We start from the raw sequence: 24,629 nt of genomic DNA on the forward strand, positions 1-24,629 counted from the left end.
CCCCTGATTTGTTGGTAATAATTGAACAGGGAAAATGCCAAGCTATGAGGTTAGGCTGGAGTACAATTTAGCTGCTATTGATGGCATGAATGTCCAGTCTTGAGTTGTTAAATCTGTTTGAAGTCTGTTGCATTTAGCACAGCGATGATGCCACACAGCACAATGGAGGGTATTCGCAATGTAAAGGCAGGACTATGTCTTTACAAGAATTAGGCAGTGATCACTCTTACCAATACTGTCATCGACAGATGCATTTGCAGTTGACAGACTGGTGAGGATGAGGTCAACTATGTTTTTCCCTCTTATTGGTCCCTCACCAACTACTCAGACACAGTCTGAATATTTGTCTTTTAGAGTTTGATCAGAGTAGTCAGTAGTCATAGTGTGGACCACTCTTGGAGATGACATTGAAGTTCCCTACCCAGACCAGAAGACTTCATCCATTTTTTAAAAAGTGAATTCATGAGCTATAGGAATTGCTGGCTGGGTCAGTATTTATAGCTGATGCCTAGTTACCTTTGAAAAGTGATGGTAAACTGCCTTACAGCATGGAAACAGACTCTTCAGTCCAATCTTTCATGCTGATTAGATATCCTAAATTAACCTAGCCCCTTTTGCCAGCATTTAGCCCATGTCCCTTTAAGCCCTCTATTCAAATATTCATCCAGATGCCTTTTAAAAGTTGTAATTGTACCAGCCTTCATCTGATTCCACACATGCACCACCTTATGTGTGAAAAGTTGCCCCTTAGGTCTCTTTTCAATCTTTCCACACTTATCTTAAACCTAAGCCCTCTAGTTTTGGAATCCACTACCCTGGGGAAAAGACCTTAGCTATTCCCATTATTCATGCTCCTCATGATTTAAAAAAACTTCTATATGGTCAAACCTCAGCCTCCATTGCTCCAGGGAAAACAGTCCCAGGCTATTCAGCCTCTTCCTGTAGCTTAAACCTTCCAACTTGGACAACATCATCGCAGATCTTTTCTGAACCCTTTCAAGCTTCACAACATCCTTCTTATAGCAGGGAGACCAGAAATTACTGCAGTCTATTTTGTGGAGGTACATCCACAATGCTGTTAGGGAGAGAATTTCAGGACTTTGATCTAGTGACAGTGAAGGAATGACAATATATTTCCAAGACAGAATGGTGAGTGGCTTGGAGGGGAGTTTGCAGATGGTGTTCCCATGTATCTGCTGTCTTTGTCTTGAGATGGAAGTGATCATGGTTTTGGTATTGTCTAATATGCGTCCTTTACCAGAGACTCCATGTGCTATGCAATGACAGCCCTGAAGACCAACAATGAAGCCTCTGTAGAATTTGTCACAACTGCTTCATATGTTGGCACGTCAATCATCCTCAATAAAATCATGGATAGGAAACCTCTTGTTACAGTTGAAAGAATGTTGTGGTGCAAAACATTGACGTTGTTTATCTGCTGGTAGTTGTAAAACTTGCCATGGTGGAGCAATTGAACAAGACAGCATGATAGTTGATGAGATCAGCCACCAGCCAGTGCACTAAGGAGGAGATCCGATGAGATGGGTGAATGAGGCAATTAGAATTGCTGTGCTTTGGAAAACTATCCCAGTGAGTCCTTCACAGACTGCCTTGAGAAGGTCACTGTAGATAGCTGTTGCAATAGAGTCAGCATTGATATAACAAGTTAAATGGCCTAATTTTGTACTGGGTGATTCTATGGTCTAGATTTTACTCTCCACCTCCCTGTCAGAATGAGGAGTTTGGTGATGCATACCATACCATACCATACCATACCATACCATACCATACCATACCATATATTGAGTGGCGAGTCCACTTCTTTCCTGACTTATCCCAACAGTAGGTCGGTAAAGCAGCCATGAGAGGATCGGTTTCTTAGGCCTATTGAGGCCCTTAAGCCTCTAACTAATTCATAGGGTAAGGCCTCAATCTAGCTCCATTGCAATCACTAACTGATCAATGACTAACCAATGACTGACAGGTCAAATTGGAATGAAGTAGGTCAGGGAGTCATAAATTCATGCACCACAGAAACAAGTCCTTTGGTCCAACTGGTCCATGCCAACCAGGTTTTCCAAATTAAACTAATCCCATTTGCCTGTGATTGGCCTGTATCACTCTAAACCTTTCCTTTTCATGTACCTGTCCAAATCATGAATGTTGTAACTGTATGTGCAAGCACCATTTCCTCCAACAGTTCATTCTACATACAAATCACCTCTGTGAAAAAGTTGCCCCTCTGGCCTATTTTAAATCTTTCTCCTCTTGCCTTATAAAATACATCCCTAGTTTTGAACTCACCCCACCTAGGGAAAAGAACTTTGCTGTTCACCTTTTCTATGTCCCACATGATTTTATAAAAGTCTATAAGATCACCCCTCAACTTCCTACATTCCAGTGAAATAAGCCTCAGCGTATCTAGCTTCTCCTCATAACTCAAACCCTCCAATCTAGGTAACATTCTTGCAATTATTTTCTGAACTCTCTCCAGTTTAATAATAACCTTCCTATATCAGTGTGGCCAGAATGGCATGCAGTATTCTAAAAGTGGCCTCACCAATGTCCTGCACAACCGCAGTCCCAACTTCTATAGTCAATGCTCTGACTAATGAAGGCAAGCGTGCTGATTGCCTTCTTAACCATCCTGTCTACCTGTAACACAACTTTCAAAGAACTTTGTGCCTGAACCCCTAGATCTCTCATTGGCACACTACCCACTCCTGAGATTTCACTCCCCTTAACTGTGCCCCCCCCCCAACCATGTTTCCAACACTCACTTGGGTCATTATTCCTTTATCAGCCTCACTTACCTCACTCTGTGTGGACATACCAGCTCACTATCCTGTCTGAGCAGCTGCTCATGATGCCACCAGCCTCTTTAAGTGTAGAGAACTGCAGAGCCACCTTAGTCCAGTGTGATATTAGGAAACCACTTCTGTGTCTAACTAGAAGTATCTCTTGTACATAACAAGATATTGTTTCCAGTATATTATCTACCTGTCTCAGGATTCATTAATATGATAGGCTGTGTTACCTTCAAACATTGAGGAGGACCTGATATTAGACCTCAGTACTTTGAGATTAGATTAGATTACCTAAGTGTGGAAACAGGCCCTTGGGCCCAACAAGTCCACACCAATCCTCCGAAGAGCAACCCACCCAGACCCATTCCCCTACATTTACCCCTTTCCTAACACTACGGCAATTTAGCCTGTCCAATTCACCTAGCCTGCACATTTTTGGACTGTGGGAGGAAACCGGAGCACACCCACACAGACACAGGGAGAATGTGCAAACTCAACACCAGACAGTTGTCTGAGGTGGGAATTGAACCCCGCTCTCTGGCGCTGTGAGGCAGTAGTGCTAACCACTGTGCCATCGTGCTGTCCATATCATGAATGTTGTAACTGCACCTGCAAGTTAAGTTATTCTGTCCATCATCACCATCACTCCATTGTTTGTATGATCCTCCTCAGCATTGAGATTTCAGATTGCTGTGATCCATATATATCTGAGATAAGACGTCTATGTTCAACAGCTGTTCCAGAGGTGTGCAATGATGTACCTCCAACACCGTCGACAATATTTACTGGTCCTCTTGCAGTCCTGGCAGTGCCTACAGCTGAAGTCTGGCTCTGCTTCCAGTGCTGCACCTGTCGGCTGGTCTCTCTGAAGGGTGGATGGTAGCTCTCAGAATGTTCAGGCTGACCACTGTCGTGTGACTGTCATGCGAAATCATTCGCTTGAAATAACGCTAAAAATTTGAATCACAGAACCCATTCCCTTCCCTGTAAAACTGCTTTGACCCACAAATCATGGAAAAAGTTGACCTGCATATTTTTCTTGCTGTTAATGGCCCTTTAACAAATAAAAAAAATTGTGAGCTTTTACTGTCTTAATCCTGATTTTGAAGCTAACATTGCGGGTGAAATGTTTGCCTCTGTATGTGCAATGGTTAATTATTGACTCTGATAATTTCTCTCTGGCAGCAACTGCAGCAAATGTAGGAAATGTGCAGCAGGTCATCAGAAGGAGATGGAGAGCTTAATGCTCCAGGATGTAACCCTAATCACTGTGTTCAGGCTGGAGAAGCCCCTGGTGCAGGACAGATGGCAAAAACAAAACAAGGAAGCAGCACAAGAAGGAAAGAGTCAAGAGTTCAAATTCATATTTACTGGCATACTGTTACAGAGAGGCCTTTCATTGGCTTAATAGATTCGAACAGACTGGAAAGAGGCTGTTGAATATTGCATGTATGATTTTAGATCTGCATAATGGAAGCAAAATACTGCAATGAGGACAACAAACAGGACATGCTGGAAATACTCAGCTTTTCACAAACTAATGTGAGGAGAGAGAGTTATTGCCAGGATTTTATCCTAGAAGACAATATGGGTTAAACTCCTGTGGGGAAGTTAAATCTGATTAAAACGAAGTGGAGCATGTCAGGTCAATAACTCAGAGCTCTTGCTGGTTATTTACAATTCATCAGGAAGAGCATTTCATGTCAACATATGATAATCTTTTATTTTGAGCAATTTTTCAGCACAGTTTTAAGTCCTGAAGCTCTGCATTGAAAGCAAAGCAAGAAGGTAATGGTGATTGAAGGAGCTGATTAAAACTCACGGAAATACAATAAAGTTGCTCAGTATACAACTGCTTTCTTATCTATTAATACAAAGAATTTGTTTGCAGTTCTTTCCCAGCTTTTAATACTTTGGAGGCATTCCTGAAACATGCCAATGTGTTTAGATTGGGGGAAAAAAACCTAATGAACTACTGGAAGTCAGAAACAAAAATAGAAATTGCTGGGAAAATGCAGCCAGTTTGGTAGCATTTGAGGAAAGAGAGTTAACGTTTCAGGTCCAGTGACCCTTCTTCAGAACTGATTGTGAGTAGGAAGAGGTTGGTATATATGCTGAATATAGAGTGGGTGGAGGGGTGAAGGAGTAAATAGTAGTAGAGATGGAACCCAAAGAGACAGAAAAACAACTGGACAGACAAAAGAATGGGTAGCTGCTATCAGGGAATCATTAGTGGGGGCAATGGGATTGGTGTAGTAGCAGTCCATGTGATGACAAGGCCTGGTATTGGGGCAGGGTGGGCGTGGGGGTGGAATTGAGTAAGGACATGGGAGAAGGTGCTCAGGCCCTAAAATGATTGAACTCAATATTGAGACCTGAAGGCTGAGGCGTCCCCAAGTGGAAAGCGAGCTGCAGTTCTTCCAGCTTGTGTTGAGCTTCCCTCAAGCACTGCAACTTCACTGGACTGGATTGCTGACAGAGGTAACATCAAGCACTGTGGGGTGCAGTCACCTCCAGCCTTCAGCAGCTGCCCAACTGCACCCAGACAGTAGAAGCTGAACGTCTGCCGAGAGGTTGGAGGTGAATGTTAAGACCTTGGATTTACATGGCTCACAATCATTTTCTTCAACCTCTGGAAGATTGTGATTAAAGATCCCCTGAACTTTGCAATGTACTGGAAGAGTACTTATATGGATTTTGGGGCTGTCCCATCCCAATGGCCAATAAGATCAATTTACCATGGATTTTTATGCCAGAGGAAGCGTCTCTCCACAGATGCTGCCAGACCTGTTGAGCTTTTCCAACAATTTCTGTTTTTGTTTCTGATTCACAGCACTCACAGTTCTTCCATTTTTTATGCCAGTAACTGGGGATTAGTTTAGCACCTCCCAATCCTCAGGCCAGAATAGCAGCAAAGACATTACTAGTGCCATTTTCCCAAGAGTGCATCGCTTTGTATGCTCCTCTGAGAATGATGAGAGTCAAGCAGTTTAGGCACTGAGGGTCTGCTGTGCTTCCTGTTATATGCACATTCACTGGGTGACAACAATGCCTGCATGGAGAGAAGGGAGAAATTAGTTGTCAAAAATATATAAAGGCTTGCACAGATTAACCATGAGAAAGTAATAATGGTGATGGAACACCAGTGTAGCATAGCACAGTGAAGCTCACTGGATTGGTTGCCCATTAGTGTCTCCCCATTTCCACATGAACTGCCTTCCTCTGGCCCGTTTGAGTACTTTTTCCTCATAGAGAGTGAGCACTTTGGTGTCCACCGCTCCACCATCACCATGTCCCAACTCCTCCTCGATCGTGGGGCCCTGTCAGCTCAGTTATGGGCCGATCTTTCCTTTCATGAGACGAAGAGAAGTGATTGAATATGACCCAAGTGGATGTGAGAGCAGATGGTGGTTGTGCATGAGCCGGAGAGTTGGTAAGTGAGTCAGTGAACAAATAGGAAGTGCAGAGAGTAAACGGTTTGTAGTCTGGGAGGAGCTAACAGGACTGGGCAGGGCAAACACCGGAAGGCTGCTATCGAGGAATGGGAAGTCCAGAACCAAACTCTCAGTCTAAGGTTACAGGATGAGCTATTTAGGAATGTGAAAAGGAGAAATTTCTTCATTCAGAGTGGTGAGCCTGTGGAATTCCACAGAATGTGGGTTGAATCCCAAACATTGATTGTTTTCAAGTAGCAGTTAGGTATACTTCTTAGGGCTAAGGAAACCAAAAGCAATGGGGACAAAGTGGGAACAAGGCACTGAGTTAGATGATTAACCATGAATGGTGAAGCAGGTTTGAAGGGCCGAATGGCCTACTGCTGCTTCTACTTTTTATGTTTCTATGAGGTGGCTGAGACCAATTGAATGGACATGGTTTACGTAGTACTGAGAATAATGATGCATATGTCTTAGTGAAATGCAAGAAAGGATATTATTAAATTGGAGAGATTGCACAAAACATTTACAAGGATGTTGCTAGGACTGGAGGGTTTGATTCATAAGAAGAGGCTGAATAGGACGAGACGTTTTTCACTGGTGAATAGGAGGTTGAGGAGTGGTCTTAAAAATGGTTTATAAAATCATGAGAGATATAGTTAAGGTGAAAAACAAAGGTGTTTTCTCTTTGTGGGAGAGTTCAAAATTAAAGGGCATGATTTTAAGGTCTCTTTAAAGAGGGGAAAGATTTAAAAGGGATCTGAGAGGCAGCTATTACACACAGGCAGTGGTTTGTTTTTGGAATGAACTGCCAGAGGAAGTAATAGATGCAGGTCGAGTCACACCATTTAAAAGACATTTGGACAGTTGCGTGAATAGGAAAGGCTTATAGGGACATAGGCCAAATGCAGACTGAAGGGGCTGTTCCTGTTCTGTATGACTCTATGAAGGGGCTACTTTCCTCTCAACTATCCTATCCAATATCACCTCCAGACTGCTGTCATGGAAGAAGGGAGCTAGCTTTCCTTGCCTCTGCAACATTGTCAGGGGAGAGCAGTACAGTCTGAGAGGATGCTCCTAATTCAGCAGTATTCAGAGTGTTTGCAGCTGGCTTTTAAATATAGCACCAGAGATACATAAGCCAGAATGTTTCACTACTGGAGAGCGCTTTCATTCTAATGCCACACTATTCCCTACCAATTTCGGCCAATAGTTTTGTTGCAGGATTAATGAGGCGAGAAGCAGGAGATTGTGTGACAAAATTTGTGCTGGCCCATAGGGGACTGAACACCATGAAATTCGTGATCTGCCAGACTTTAAATGGGAAAATTCAGCCTGTTCACTCCACTTTCCACGGACACTGCCTGACCTGACGTATTTCCAGAAGTTTTTGTTTTTGTTTCAAATTTCCAGCATCAGCATCATTTTGCTTTAGTCTCAGGTAAGAATTCCACCGCACCACAAAATGTAACTCAGCCAGCAGAAAGGCCTGATTGTACTGAAAAACGTAATGTGGTTCAGGTTGTAAGTTTGCTCGCTGAGCTGGTAGATTTGTTCTCAGATGTTTCGTCACCATGCTAGGTAACATCATCAGCGAGCCTCCGGTGAAGCACTAGTGTTTTGTCTCACTTGCCATTTATGTATCTTAGTCTCTTATAGTGGATGTTATCATTTCCTGTTCTTTTTCTCTGAGCTTGGTAAATGGGGTCCAAATTGATATATTTATTGATGGAAGTCCGGTTTGAATGCCAGACTGGTAGGAATTCCCCTGCATGTCTCTGTTTAGACTGTCCTAGGATGTTGATTCTTGAACAACGAGGCAAAAGTGAGGACTGCAGATGCTAAAAATCAGAGTCTAGATAGATTGGTGCTGGAAAAGCACAGCAGGTCCGGCAATATCCGAGGAGCAGGAAAAATTAACACTTTGAGCAAAAACCCTTCATCAGGAACAACAAGCCCAAACAAGAAGACGCAATATGCCCAGACACTCTAGCCACACTCCCCTATATCAAAGACACCTCGAAGATGACTACCAGACTACTCCGACCCTTTAACATCATGGTAGCCCACAAACCTACCAATACACTAAAACAGCTACTGATGAACCTAAAGGACCCTGTACCAACAACCAGCTAAACAAATGTCATTTATAAAATAAGCTGCAAGGACTGCAACAAACACTACATTGGACAGACAGGCAGGAAACTAACACCAGGATACATGAACACTAACTAGCCATCAAAAGACTTCACTCACTATCACTAGTATCCTTATACACAGATGAAAAAGGACACCACTTCAACTGGGACAACACATCCATCCCAGGACAGGCTAAACAGAGACATGCATGGGAATTCCTAGAGGCCTAGCATTCAAAACGTAACTCCATCTATAAACACATCGATATGGACCCCATTTACCAACCTCTGAGAAAAAGAACCAGAAATGATATCACCCACCTTAAGAGACCAAGACACATAAATAGAAAGCGGGATGGAACACCAACGCTTCACTGGAAACTCACTGACAATGTCACCTAAAATGGTGACAAAAAATCTGAGAAAGAATCTACCAGCTAAATGAGCAAACCTACAACCTGAACCTCAACCTGAGCAACAAATCTTCTCAAAAATCACAAATGTATTGTGGTTTCTGAGTTTTACATCCTGTTTCAAAAATAAACACATTATGGTGAGAGAGGGAGTTAAAAACTATGCAGAAGTTACAATTTTGCCTCAGTTTATGCTTTGTATATCATTAGGGAGGTGACAGCTTAGTGGCAATATCTCACTGGGCTGTTAATCTAGAGGCCCAAGTAATGTTCTGGGGACCCAGGTTTGAATCCTGCCACGGGCAGATGGTGGAATTTGAATTCAATAAAAATCTAGCTTTAGAGATTAATGATGAGTGTGAAGCCATTGCTGATTATTAGGGGGAGAAGTCACCCATCTGGTTCGCTAATGCCCTTTAGGTAAGGAAGCTACTATGTAACTCCAGCCCCACAGCAATATAGTTGACTCTTAACAGCTCTCTGAGATGGACAGGAAATGCTGGCATAGCCTGCGGAGCCCTGATCTTGGAAATTAATTTTTTAAAAGTTTGGTTTTTATCTATGTGAAAGGGGTATGATATGACTATATACATAATTTGTTTGACACACTAACAGGAAATCATTTCATGATTACTTCAAAGTAGGAGGAATATTCCAAACCACTGCAATTTTACTTTGAATGAGGCTGATTAACATTATCGGCTTCTAAGAATGAAGCACTTACCTCACTATTTTATCCAGCTTATTACCCAAATGTAATGCCCCAGGGCTCATTTGCTCCAGATAAGGGGCATTCCAAAGTGATACAACACAGGGGATAGTTTCAATTCCGCAGCAAGGAATACGGAGGTGCATTCGGTGCTTTGTTTGCGGAAGGGGAGTTTAGTTAAAATACATCAATTTTACATCATGATTGCTATCTGGTTCAACGTCTGGTTAACATTAGGAGTGTTTGGATGACTAAATCATCAAAATTGGGACTTTAATTAATGGCGCAATAATTAGTCAGTTCTTGTTGTATCAATGAACATAGGAGAAACCAATGAGGTGTTTTAAAATTGAATTTGACTTACTATAAATTTATTGTCATTAGCAAGGGGTTTCCCCTGATATGAACAAATGACAAGCGAGATTGAGCTGTGGATGTTCAAAGTTGTGATTTCCACACTTGATTAAAAAATGCTCCCTTATAACAACTGGTGTCTCAATTTCCTCTGATACATTTGGCAAATAGCTCATGTAACTTTTTAATATATTTGCTCACTGGTTATAGATGTCACTGCCAGGATCAACATTTATCATCCATCTCTGTTTTCTCCTGAAAAGTGATGGTGGGCTAAATGAATGATTTGCTGAAGGCCATGCAGTGTGCATGCAGCCATGCAGCCTATTAGACAGTGTGTTTTCGGATCTTGAGGCCGCAACAGTGAAGGTAAAGTTTCAGGTCAGAATCCTGTTTAAATTGGAGGAGAGCATGAATGTGTTCACATGCATCTGTTGACCTTTACCTTAACAAAGGAAGGGATTGAGAATTTGGGCGGTGCTAACAAAGGAAAATTGCTGAGCTGCTGCAGCGCATCTTGTCGTTCACACACACTCTTTTGCTGTTGCATGTCATGGCATTTTCAGTGAATGTTGAAGCTGATGAATGGGGTGCCAATCAAAAACAACCTGGATAGTGTCAAACTTTTTGCCTTTTGCCCGTCCTGCACGCATTCCAGGTGCAAGTAGAACGTATTCCATCACCCTCTTGACTTGGGACTTGTAGACAGTAGATAGCTTTTGGGAGTCATGAAGTCAGTTCCTCATTGCTGAATTCCCACTCTCTCATTGGCCACAATACATACATGGCTGGTCCAGTTCAGTTCCTGGTCGATGGACATGATGATTCTGATAGTGAAGGATTCAGCAGTGGTGATCCCATTGAATGTCAAGGGGGATGGTTTAATCTTCTCTTGTTGGAAATGGTCATTATCTAGCAACTGTAGCATGAATTCCACTTGCACTTAACAGCCCAAACCTGCATATTGTCCAGGGTTTTCTGGGCATGAACATGGGCTGCTTAGGTATCTGAGGAGTTGCCAATAATTATTCCCACTTCTAAGCTTATGATGGAGGGACATTTGATGGAGTGGCTAAAGATGGTTGATCCTGAGTCCTGAGGAACTTCTGCAGCAATGCCCTGATTGGCCTCCAACAGCTACAACCATCCTTCTTTGTCTTGGGTGCTTTGTGTTAAAATAGCATTTTTCTAAACCTTGGAGATCAATTCCTGTTGTCTGTTTTAACTGCCTAAAATTTCCTATTCTCACTCCTTTCAGTTATGATTCTTTTTTCATACTGATGTTTTTGAGCTATACCTGAGCAGTCTTGCATTGTTGCTGCCATCAAATTCTCCATTTTTGCATTCCTGTTGAATGTACCAATTAGAGTCATAGAGTCATAGAAATGTATAGCATGGAAACAGACCATCGATCCAACTCGTTCGTACTGACCAGTTATCCTAACCTAATCGAGTCCCATTTGCCAGCATTTGGCCCATATTCCTCTAAACCCTTCCTATTCATATACCCATCCAGATGCCTTTTAAATGTAATTCCACCATTTCTCTGGCAGTTCATTCCATGCACGCACCACCCTCTATGTGAAAAAGTTGCTCCTTAGGCTCCTTTTAAATTATTCCCCTCTTACCCTAAACCTCCCACCCTCTAGTTCTGGACTCCCCCACCCCAGGGAAAAGACCATGTCTATTTATCCCAACCATGCCCCTCATGACTAATAAACTTGATAGTAAGATCGTGGGGATTGTTGCTGGATAAACAGACCTTAGAATGCAGATTTATAGTTCCTTGAAAGTGGAGATGCAGGTAGATAGGATAGTGAAGAAGGCATTTGGTATGCTTTCCTTTATTGGTCAGAGCATTGATTATATGAGCTGGGAGGTCATGTTGCAGCTGTACGGGATGTTGGTTAGGTCACTTTTGGAATATTGTATGCAATTCCGGACTCCTTTCTATCAGAAGGATGTTGTAAAACTTTAAAGAGTTCAGAAAAGATTTACAAGAATGTTGCCAGAGTTGGAGTATTTGAGCTGTAGGGAGAGGCTAAATAGGCTGAGATCATTATCCCTGGAACATTGGAGGCAGGACTGATATCAATGCACTTTTTCTCAGGATTTTGTTACAAAGCTCCTGACATCTGTTCCAAAAGTATGTTTTATTTTCTGAAAATCTAACTCTAATTAATACTAGAAGTCAATCAATGTTTAAATTAGCATGCCTAGCAATTCAAGGCATGCACTTAATTATGTATTTGGCACCTAATGCAGTCCTATCTTACAGATAAAGCAACAAATGATCTCAAGAAGAAAGCTCTGAAAATCTGTTTGCAATTAGCAAGAAGGGGCTTCACAGAATCAATATACAGAGGAACCTCGATTATCCGGCATTCGATTAACCAAACAAAATACTCCTTGCCCATGTCCTTCGGATAATCGAGGTTCCTCTGTATTTGGTGTTTCCACAGATGATCAAGTATTAGTAAAAATTAGTAAAGTATAACAAACCATAGAGATCTGTAACAAATTTGGTTTGTTCCAAAATAAAGTGAATTGATACGCTTCACTGGTTGTAAGACTGAAACAAAAATATAGGTTTTTTTCCAAGTGCTTATTCAAGATCCTTGAAGAGAAGTGCCTCATGGAATGCGGAATAATTTAATAGAAAAAAGAGTCAGTCTTTTTTGTTTGGGTTGCTTTATAATTAAGTATTTTTTAAAGTGAAGGAAGCAACGTTTTGAAGGTTGATCATTTAACATGGGAAAAAAAACCTCTCCACATAATTATTTCCTGACCTATATGGTAAGATACAGAACATGAAAAAAATCTTTTTTTTGTTAATTTGGTTTAAGGATTGTTTGTATGTCTTCAAAATAGTTTATTTAGAGAAGAGATTAATCTGCTAATATACCAAGTAGTTAGCAAGTAATTGGAGTTGATGGATTAATTAATTAATTAGCAGGGTAGGTAGAAAGGGGCAAAGGTGGGACTGGTGTGTGGAAGAAGCTCTTAAACTGAGTAATTAATAAACTCTGGTAAAAACAATGACTGTAGATGCTGGAAACCAGATTCTGGATCAATGGTGCTGGAAGAGCACACCAGTTCAGGCAGCATCCAACAAGCAGCAAAATCGATGTTTCGGGCAAAAGCCCTTCATCAGGAATAAAGGCAGAGAGACTGAAGCGTGGAGAGATAAGCTTGGCTAGGTTGGGGGTGGGGAGAGAGCAGCATAGAGTACAATGGGTGAGTGGGGGAGGAGATGAAGGTGATAGGTCAGGGAGGAAAGGGTGGAGTGGATAGGTGGAAAAGGAGATAGGCAGGTTGGACAAGTCTGGACAAGTCATGGGGACAGTGCTAAGCTGGAAGTTTGAAACTAGGATGAGGTGGGAGAAGGGGAAATAAGGAAAGTGTTGAAGTCCACATTGATGCCCTGGGGTTGAAGTGTTCCGAGGCGGAAGATGAGGCGTTCTTCCTCCAGGCGTCTGGTGGTGAGGGAGCAGCGGTGAAGGAGGCCCAGGACCTCCATGTCCTCGGCAGAGTGTGAGGGGGAGTTGAAATGTTGGGCCACGGGGCGGTGTGTTTGATTGGTGCGGGTGTCTCGGAGATGTTCCCTAAAGCGCTCTGCTAGGAGGCGTCCAGTCTCCCCAATGTAGAGGAGACCGCATCGGGAGCAAGATCCAGAATTAATAAATTCTATCTATCCACAAAGAAAGGCGTTTTGTCTTCTGCCTCACCAGCTGGTTTGTATCCACATTGTTGATAAGAATTATACAGAAGGGAGGCAATTCTATTGCCAGCTATCAGCAGTTCTCTGTTTCTCAGTCTCTTTTGTGAGAGATATAGATGTGTCCAATGCATCCGCCCCTTTGTTTTCGAGCTAGAGCATTTAAAGAGCCCATCCCCCTGCTCTAGTTCGTTCCTTTGTATTTTGTGCTCCTTTTTTGACATGATGTGTATAAAGACACCTGTGAATAAGAGAAGATGAGGTATTCATTGGATGGATAAGGTGATGGTGACTACAAGATAGATACATTATGTTGTATAAGAATAAATATGAAAACCATGTATTGTGTGCATGTGAATTTTGAATTCTTGCAATATAGACTCTTGTGGTAAAATCACTTGCTGCTATTTCCTGGAGGTGTTGTAGAAAATCCGACTTGAAGCATTAACTATGTTTCTCTTAATACAGGTGACACCAAATCTGCTAAGTCTCACCAGCACTTTGTGTTTTTTTTTTCAGGGTTCCAGCATCCATACTATTTTACTTCCATCTTATGCTGATATTTTCTGACAAAATCTATATCCTCCCTCAAGTTTGGTGAGCAACTGAGCAGAAAGCACATACATGAAAACACATCGCCACAGCAATTTGCTGTTTTCAGAAAATAAATGGGGCAGAAATTTGTCGGAAAAATAAACTGCAAGCTAGCATTTATTAGATTTGCAAACCCTCTTTGCCTTTAGTAATCATGTGAAGAGCCATTTTAAAAGATTTTGCAACTGTTTTTCTTCCTTTTGTCTCAGGATGTTCCAAATCACAAGGTCAGAGTTGGAAAAATGCTGGTTTAGGAAAATGAGTTCTTACTTCAGGAAGCAAGTGTTTGAATATCACGCAAAACGGATGCAACTGTTATAGTTTGGGTTGATAAGTGTATTGAAAAGAACAGAGAAAGTATCAACAGGATAACAGGGTTATTAAAATGTTCATTGCCCAAATTTAAATTACATTATAATGGTAAATTATGTGTTGTGGGAATGAGCAACAAACAAAATGGAAATGTTAAGAGTTTTCAAAATGGAAATTACAAAACTTTGAGTGACTTTATTTCCTCATAATTTAAAAGAAAGATATCATATGTTAAATATTTGATCATTGTTTTTCCAATGAATTAGATTTTAATCAAATCTCTAAAGGATTGTATGAGAAATTGATATACCTTGAATCACATTCAACAATGCCAGTAAATTGCAACAATTAGAACAATACTGATTGCTTGTCAAGAAAATACAGCTAGTTTCCTTGAAATGACTATGCTTAAAGTGATTTGTAATTGCATAAGTTGTGTGCCAGGATAATTGTGGTTGTGGCCCATGACATGATAAATGTGATGGCTGCTAAATAAACCATCTGCACTCCCAATGATCTTCATTTATATTCAAGGGTCTTTTGAGTGCACCTTACAGTTTTCCTGTTTCCCAAAGCACCAATTCTGATCAAAGTATGAGAGGAGATTGAGGATATCTCAAAGATCCCAAAGGATCAGTAGGAATCAGTGCATGAATGTATGTACTTGCTGAAAATAAGGCTTGTTGCATTGCTATGTGATGCTCCATTCAGTTAGGAATGCCATATTAAGTGCCTCATATAGAAACTCAAGAATTGTCCAGAAAAATGTGCTTGACCACAAAGTTCCATAAATGTCCTTGTGGGTCTACAGAGAAAAGAGATGGTGAAACTCATTGTATGGTTCTTTGAATAGACTTCAAAATGCCTCATCATCAGAGCTTTCCAGTACCACTAAGTGGTAACTCATTAGTGGTGGGATGCAACAAACACATTCCAAATTGCAAGAGATCTCAAAGCAGAACTCTTACAAGTTTGGAAATGAAATATCTAGCTATTGAGTTGGATCTGAGTCCATTGAAGCTAGTTTTTTGTGGATGCATTTTTTAAAAAACTGCTCTCATGAGATGTAGACATCATTCACTAGGTCAACAAATATAACCTACACCTAATTGGCTTACTGGGCCACTCGGACAGCAATTAAGAGTCAACCACATTGATGTGAATGTGACATCACACATAGGCCAGACTTGGTAAGGATTGCAGATTTCCGTGCTTACAAGACACGAATGAATCTGATGGGATTGTACCACAATTGATAGTAGTGACTCGTCAATGATGAGCTAATTCTTAATTCCAGATTTTTGAACTAAATTCACATTTTACCACCTGCCATGTTGGGATTTGAACCAGTATTACCAGGGCTCGGGCATGGGGTTATGGATTTCTGGTTGAGTAATATCACCATCACAACACCTCCCATTGAAACAACATCAGTTCCCAACTCCAGAAGCATTAGGCTCATGAAGTCTGCTTCACAATTCATTAAGATCATGATGTCTTTGTGTGTCTCATCTACTCCAATCCAGTTTCTGGTTGATGCTGATTTAGCGGATGCCATCCAGGATGACAAATTATCTCTCTGGCTTTGTTTGATGTAAAGGAAATACCGACAAATAGTCTTACTTCTGATTTCTATCTAATGATTCATAGAATCCTTAGTGTGGAGACAGGCCATTTGACCCAACAAGTCTACACCAACACTCTGAAGATATCCAACACAGACCCATTCCTCTACATTCCCCCTAACTGATACTCCTAACCTATATATCCCTGAACATTGTGGGCAATTTAGCATGGCCAATTCACCTAACCTGCACATCTTTGGATTATAGGAGGAAACCCTCACAGACACAGGGAGAATGAGCAAATTCCACACAGACAGTGTCCCGAGGCTGGAATCGAACCTGGATCCCTGGTGCTATGAGACAGCAGTGTTAACCACTGAGTCACCATGCTGCCCTGCTGGGGCAAGGGTGGGACTGACCTATAATTTTGCCTTTCATGGTGAAGCAGCCAAAATAAAGAGCAGCCACTCGAGGGTCTAGCTATCTTGAAGTGAATCAATCTGCTGTCAATGGTGCCAAATGGGAGGAATGATCAATATCTGGGATCCTTTGCTCCAGTTACATTATTTATTTAAATCACTGCAGTTCAATCTGATTCTTTTTTGTTAAATTTAAAGTTAAAAACCACTAACACTTTAGCTTTTTCTGTGGTTATAGTTGCAAACATGAAAATAAACTTGCCATGTCAAACCAATACTCTGACAGTCTTCTTCCATTAACTTTGATGTTTCGCTGCTTTGGTGGCACAGGTGATATTTCTGACCTCAATGTTCACACGATGTTGCCTGAAACACATTTCATCGTACTCATTAGATGTTTTGGAGTGGCAACGAGAGTTCACTAGAGTTTAAAAGAATGAGAAGCAATTTCCTTCTAAAGGTAAGATCTCCTTTAGGATTTAAAGTTGAGAGTGGGATGCTGGAAAAGCACAGCAGGTCATGCAGCATCTGAGGAGCAAGAGAATCAGGCAAAAGCCCTTAATCAGGAATGAGGCTTGTGAGCCAAATGGATGGAGAGATAAATGGGAGGTGGGTGGGGCTGGAGTAAGGTGGCCGAGAGTGTGATTGGTAGTCAGAGCTGGGGTAATGGTGATAAGTCAGAGAGGAGAGTGGAGTGGATAGGTGGTCAGGAAGATGGACAGGTAGGACAGTTCGTGTGGGTGGTGCCCAGTTGGAAGGTTGGATCTGGGATAAGGTGGAGGGAGGGGAAATGTGGAAACTGGTGAAATCCAAATTGATGTTGTGTGGTTGGAAGGTTCTGAGGTGGAAGATGAGGCATTCTTCCTCCAGGGTGATGAGGGTGTGGTGATGGAGGAGGCCCAGGACCTGCATGTCCTTGGCAGAGTGGGAGGGGGAATTGAAGTGTTTGGTCACAGGGCAGGGGTTGTTTTTGGGTGAGAGTCCTGATGACTTGTTTAGAGTTTGACAGGGTAGGTAAGAAGAAGTTGTATGAGTTGTCTAGAGCAAGGAATCTTGAGGCTTAGGAAAAAAAGAGTCTATACTTTAAGAATGAGAGGGGGAGAACTAAATTGCCCACAGTGTTAGGTGCATTAGTCTGAGGGAAGTGGGTCTGGGTGGGTTACCCTTTGGACAGTTGGTGTGGACTGAAGGGTGAGCTGAAGGGCCTGTTTTCATACTGTAGGGAACTTAATCTAAAGATTTATCAGGGACACCACTATAAGATGGAGCAAGGGTACACATGCACAGAAATGCAGCAGTGCAATGCAACAATCTGTTTCATTCCATCCTGCTTGAAACTAAAAGCTGAAAATATTTAGAATGCTTATTCAGTCTTATCATACTATATTCAGTTATTTTGTTCAAGTCATCTTCAGCATTAACTGTATTCTCAATTTGAGAACACAATTCTTTCAACTAAAGTTGCTCAACTTCGTAAGATTTGTGCAAATAGTGAATAACACTGACCTCAAAATTGCTCCTGGAGGAACATCACTTCACACTTTACCACTGATTTGTTAGCATTCTGTTTAAATCTCTGTTTTGTCTTTGTAGCCAACTTGCTGTAGGTGGTCATCAAGTCTGTTTCCCCAGATTCAGGAGCTGAAAACAATTAAACAAAGTGTCAGCATGACATTGCAGGTGCAACTGTGCAAATGCAGATAGAAACAGCAGTGGAGAACAGATAGTCTATGTTAAAGGTATTTCAATATCTGTGAGGAAGTCTTGAGGTTGTGAAAGACATCAATAATATTGCAAATTCTTTATCATCTTCCTTTAGTCTCCTGATAATTGAATGAAAACAATTATTTTGTAATACAAACATAAATAATGCTGAAATGTAATAATTTTGTATTGTATTTAATTAAATTATCTGTTATGTCAAATCATGTGAATTTGAGTGAAGTGTAAAGATCCTTCTTTAAATGCATTATCACTCTAGTACTAAATAATACAGATTGCCTTTTTTAGAAATCCAGATGGTGACTTTTCACATTTCAGGAGACTGTGAAACCCTCTATTTTAAAGCTTTCTATTTGAGCTTTTTCTGTTTTTGTTTCAGATTTCCAGCAAACTCCAGTTCTTTGCTTTATTTTAGTGAATGTCACCAACTGTTCTCTGGACAATTAGGGAAGGGCAATAAATACTTACCGAACCAATGAAGTCCACATCCTGTGAATGACATAAAAGAAAGTTTGGAAAAGCCTGAACAAGGGCTTGATGATTTCTCTCAAAGAGAATATCAATGAAATTTCAGTTAACAGAATGGAAATATTTTCCTCAAAGCCTTTGGAGTAATATAGTTACTGCAGTGAACTGCATAGCTGGGGGTTCCTGAGTTGAGTGTAGGTCCAACATGGAACTCAGCATCGGTGCAGGTGTTATTGGTCAGCCGGTTCTGGGTTCAGGAATCATGATGGAGGCAATGGAATGAAGTTGGACTCTTTTTCAGCTATACCTTTTTATGCTTAAACTATTCAAAATGGTGTCAGGCTGTGGCAACAGTTGAAGCTTTTCACTGTATTTTATTATGTTGTTCATTGTGACAGTACGAGTGACAATAAATCATCATTCATTCATTCATTCAGATTGTCTTTTTTTACTAATTATTACTTTTCTTTTCTAGGACATACCATTTTCTTGGTTTGTTGGAGTTGCATGCCTATTGGACACCTTCTGAGAGTATGGTATTCATATGGCATTCTTGGCAGTGATTTTTGACAATTTATTTAATCTTGCCAAATCATAACTGAAAATAATCCCACTAAAGTGCAGCCTGATGATTGGCTGCAAGGCAGTGAGTTAGAAACATTTCTGATTTTCACTTGTGTTACAGGGAGAATTTTTAATAATTATTTCTTGGGAGATAGGTGTTGCTGGCAAGGATGGCATTCCTAATTACTCTAGCCTTCTTGAAGTAGTGAACGTGTTCCCACATTACTGTTAAGCTGGAGAATACCAGGCTTTTGGTTTCTAGCTCTCATCTATGTCACAACTTTAATGCAATAAAATGTTCCAAGGTTTTTCACAGGACCATTATAAATCAAAGTATAGTGCAGGGTCACATAGAGCAGTAGAATTTTACAGTGCAGAAGGAGATCATTTGACCCATCTTGTCTGTCATGACTCCCCGAAGAGCTACTCAGCTAGTCCCACTCTCCAGCCATATCGCCAGATAATCTTTTTCAAATATATATGCAGGTTTCTTTTGAAGCCTCATATATGCCTCCACTATTCACCCAGGCAGTGAATTCTAAATTCTAACAAATCTATGAATAAAGAAGTTTATCCCCATCTCACTCCCAGCTCTCTTGCTGATAATCTTGAAATTGCGAGTCCTAGTTACTGATCTACCAAATAGTGAAAATATCCTCCTTAAGCCTGTCAAAATACCTCAATAAGGTCACATAAGGTATTATTAAGTTAGAAGGTCAAATGCTTGATCAAAGTGGTAAATTTTAAGGAAAGTCTTGAAAGAGAAAAGCAAAGCAGAGAGCCAGAGAGGTGTAAGGAGGTAATTCCAAAGCTTGGAGCCTGTAGTACTGAAGTCATGGCCAGCTGTGCTTATAGCAGGGAATGCTGTGCAAAATAGGACAGTACAATGGCTCAGTGGTTAGTACTGCTGTCTCATAACACCAGAGATGTGGGTTCAATTCTCCCGTTGGGTGACTGTTTGTGTGAAGTTTTCACTTTCTCCCCCATGTCTGTGTGGGTTTCCTGCCAGAGATGTGCAGGTTAGGTTGATTAGTCATGCTAAATTGTCCAGGGACATGTAGACTAAATGGGTAAGCCATGGTAAATTTGGGTTGTGGGGAATGCTTGTTTGATGTTCAATGTAGACTTGATAGACCATATGGCTTAGGTCTGTACTGTAGGGATTCTATGATGAGGGCAGATATGGTTTTGTGAAATTGACAGAAAATACACAGATAGCGAAGGACAAGGTCATGAAGGAATTGCAAAACAGGTTAAAAATGTTAGAATCATGATATTACTTGACTAGGAGCCAATGTAGATCTGTAAGCATTGATGTATTTATAGTACTTCATGCGTGTGAGACCATGGGCAGCAGAGTTTTGAATGACTTCAAGTTTGCAGAGTGTAGAATGTTAGAACCCAGTCAGATGGGTATTGAAAGTAAAACAGAATTTTAATGTCTATATGATTCAATTGCTAACTGTCTTAATTTAGTAAATCATTCATGGAGTTAAAAAGTTATTTTATATTTCAGTATATTTTGTAACCAAAGTAATTTAATCATATCTACTGTATGGGGTGCTGTAGTGAAATGTCTCCATATTTTCAAGTCTCTTTTTCAGAGTCCTGTCTAGTCAAAGCATATTCAATGTGTCTGCACTTGGTTTTAGAATGTCAAATATTAGGTTTTTAGACTGAAGCTGTTGTTGCACTATCAGATACACATAAACCAAAAGTTTAAATGTTACTGTGTCTGAACTGCTTCTGTAGCCTCAATCAATTCCAACCAGCACTGTGCCATCTACCTGAACGTACCCTCTGCCTTTTTGCTTTGTGAATAAATGCCTCCCTTATTTTTGGTGACAGCTGCTTCCCTGACACCTGATGACTCATGGGATTAGGAAATTACTGAACACGAAATAGGAAGCATTTAAAATTTTCTGGTTGCTGCAGATTTCTCAGTGTCAGCCGACGCATGTTAAAATCTTTATACTCCAAGCAAATATTAACTACTGTTTCTGTCACTGCTTTTAAGTGATGTGTATTTCCACACCATTATACCCTTGTCCTTGAGGTCACATTTTCCATTGAATACCGCTAAGGGAGAAAATCTGCATACAGCAAAGAGAACACTATAACCAAAATGCTTTTTAATTGCAAGAAGGTGTGCAAATCTATTATGAGTATCTGGACAGTGGCTAATATAAAGCTAATGTTTTACAGAATATTTGAAAGCAGCAAGTCACACAGAATTTGATATCCCTATATAAAAACAAATTACTCCGGATGCTGGAATTCTGAAACCAAAAGAGAAAACCCTGGAAAATCTAAGCAGGTCTGGCAGCATCTGTAAGGAGAGAAAAGAGCTGATGTCACAAGTCTAACTGACCCTTTTAGCTTTGACAAAGGGTCAGTTAGACTCAAAATGTCATGTCTTTTCTCTCCTTACAGATGCTGCCAGACCTGCCGGGATTTTCCAGCATTTTCTCTTTCGGTTTGATAGCCCTGTACATGTTGAACATTGCCAGCTAATACACACTATTCATCTACAAAATTAAGTTGAATAATTATGAGCAATTTAAGTTTAAATGCCAGACAAGATGATAGAGATAAGTCTAAGCAATTGAAGATAAGTAAAGTGAACAGTCAGCTCCTGTATAAAGAATACTGCTGTGTCTGAAATCTATTAGCGGTTTATTCAGGGAAAAATTGTTACCAATTAGACCTATTCAGTCTGCCAGAATTTTAATATATTTTCACATCATGTCCTCAACTGAGTTTTGACAGGCTGACCAGCTTGCGGGGAACACCTTTAAAACATGAAGGTTTAACGTATTCAGTGTAATATAGGAATGCAGAAGATACAAAACAAAGATCGCTAAGGTATAAAGATTTATGGACCAGACTGAGGCCTTCAGGCTAGAAAGGAGTATCCAGCTATGTTCCATTTCCAATTTGTTGATGCGTTATAGACTATCACACTGCAAATGCATGTATACATTCATTCTTTCTAGATGCAGTGAGGGTTTCTAAACTCTATCACTCCTTAAAGTAGTCAGTCCAGCAACCACTGGGTAAAACAATTGCTCCTCCTCTCCAATCATTTTACAATTTACTTTAAATTGGCTGGTGACCACTTAGGCAAAGGAAATTGCCAAAGTGGTCTATTTAGGCTCTACATATGTTTGTACACCTCAGCTATGTTTCCCCTCAATCTCCTCCTCGAAAGGGAGTAGCTCCAGCCTATCCAATTTTTTTCTCATCTCTTAAAAAAACCAATTTACTCTCTCCCTTCTCTGGGCAAACTCATTCTGTGGTGACCGGAACTCCACACGATATTCTAGCTGCAGCCTAACCAGTCTTTGATACATCTTGACATTTCTATGTTTATATTCTATGCCCTCAATTAATTAAGTATTCAGCATATCTTCTTAACCACCCTGGTCCTGATATCTTCAGAGATCTGTGGGTAGGCATTGAAGCACGCTATACTTCTCAGAACCCAAACCATTGTGTATGTCTTTGCCTTCGTTGTAGTCATCAAATGTATTAAGCCATAGTTTTCTGGATTGAAGTGTATTCAATCTTTCACCTTTCTGCTCACCTTGCAGCTTCCTTCTTCATTATCCAGCAGGTAGTCAGCTCTTACGTCATCTTCAAACTTCTTAATCATACTCCCCATGTTAAATCATTGTCTAACTCCTTGATGCCTTCCAAAAGAAGCTAAGGAACTTGAGGCTGAGCCCTGTGATCTTCCACTGAAAACAGACTCTTTGGCCAATGGGGTAGATCTTAATGTAATTATGTAAAACAGACGATAATAAGTTAGCAGGCCCTCTTTCCATCTCTCTCTTATTGAGGCATAGAATCTCAACATAGGAACAGGGCATTCAGCCCATCAAGTCCACACCAACCCTCCGAAGAGCAGCCCATCCAGACCCACTCCCAATAGCCTATCTCTGAAACCCCGCATTTCCCATGGCTAATCCATCTAACCTGCACATCCCTGGACACTATGGAAAATTTGGCATGGCCAGTTCATCTAACCTGCACATCTTTGGACCATGGGAGGAAACCAGAGCGCCCATAGAAATTTCACGTAGATGTGGGGAGAACTTCCAAACCCCACGCAGTTGCTTTCTGTATAATCTGTAGGCACCAATGGACATTAAGATGGGTAGAGATATAAGACAGCCAAGTGACTTGCTTTCACCTCTTTTCACTAATACACAAAGGCATACACATGCTGCACAATCTTCAGCTTTTTCAACATTCCTGATGAAGGGCCTTTGCCTGAAACTTCAACTTTTCTGATCCTTGGATGCTGCCTGATCTGCTGTGCTTTTCCAGCACCATTCTAATTTTGACTCTACACTCCAGCATCTGCAGTAGCCACTTTCGTCTAGCATTTTAAACTGTGCCCATTCTCCATGGATAGTATTTTCATTGCACAGGGTACCACTGACATAAGTATCACAATGTGCAGAGGGTGTTTGATCATCTTTGGTCAAACCTATCCCTGAACATTGCCACCGCTTTCTACTATGTGTTTATCCAGCTCTTTTTTGAATATAATAATGTGCATTCACTGTTTTTGCTCAGAGGTTCTTCTGTTCATTCACTTCTCTAGCATATTAGCTGTTTTTGTTTATTATGTTCTCACACCTTCCCATTCTTTGCTCATCATTTGGATAAAATAGCTTAATTCCACTTGCATTTCCAAAACTGAAATAATCTTCCTTTAACAAATATGAAAATGTTTGAGAGAGCTAAGCACAAGCATTGTCCTTTCTGAATGTTCTTTAACACTGAAATCTTATTACACAGCTTGGAGCAGGCAGAACCGGAACCTGGGTCTCCTGTCTCAGAGGTAGGGGTACTACCACTGTGCCACAAGCAATCAATCTAGGCATGGTAATGATAGATTATCATTGTTTCTATGTGATAAGAATACAATCTAACAATTGAGTATTTTGATTGCAATCCCATATTGACGGGATGCTGTCATTAATTGGTCAGAAGATTAAATCAAATTATTTTCTTTGCTTCCAAAGAACTTTTATTGTTTGGGTGAGAAAAGTTCTCATTGTCATATCAGTTGTATTGCATTCATCCACATTAAAATGCAAACCATCTTGACCTTGCTCTTGTATGAATCCATGAACATTGTCAAACTCCATTATTAAAAATTACACAATACCTGGTTATAATCCAACAGGTTTATTTGGAAGTACCAGATTTCGGAGTGATTAGCTTTCATCAGGTAGCTGTGAGCAGGATCATAAGACACAGAATTTATAGCAAAAGATTACAGTGTCACTGTGTTTCTGTGTCTTATGATCTTGCTCCACAGCTACCTGATGAAGGAGCAGTGCTCTGTAAACTAGTACTTCTAAATAAACCTGTTGGACTATAACTTGGTATTGGATG

At 40.7% G+C, this 24,629-nt stretch overlaps 1 long non-coding RNA gene across 1 annotated transcript in view; it reads left to right on the forward strand.

The window, feature by feature from the left end:
* Positions 1-19,066, forward strand: part of LOC132823259 (uncharacterized) — a 35,563-nt gene extending 16,497 nt beyond the window's left edge. Inside the window, exons 2-4 of the long non-coding RNA XR_009645520.1 lie at positions 14,093-14,170; positions 16,794-16,923; positions 18,565-19,066. This is a non-coding gene — a long non-coding RNA (uncharacterized LOC132823259). The remainder of the gene's footprint in view (positions 1-14,092; positions 14,171-16,793; positions 16,924-18,564) is intronic.
* The last annotated feature ends 5,563 nt before the right edge of the window (positions 19,067-24,629 follow it).

The sequence above is a fragment of the Hemiscyllium ocellatum genome, chromosome 16 (genome assembly GCF_020745735.1).
Source record: "Hemiscyllium ocellatum isolate sHemOce1 chromosome 16, sHemOce1.pat.X.cur, whole genome shotgun sequence".
NCBI classification, from domain to species: domain Eukaryota; kingdom Metazoa; phylum Chordata; class Chondrichthyes; order Orectolobiformes; family Hemiscylliidae; genus Hemiscyllium; species Hemiscyllium ocellatum.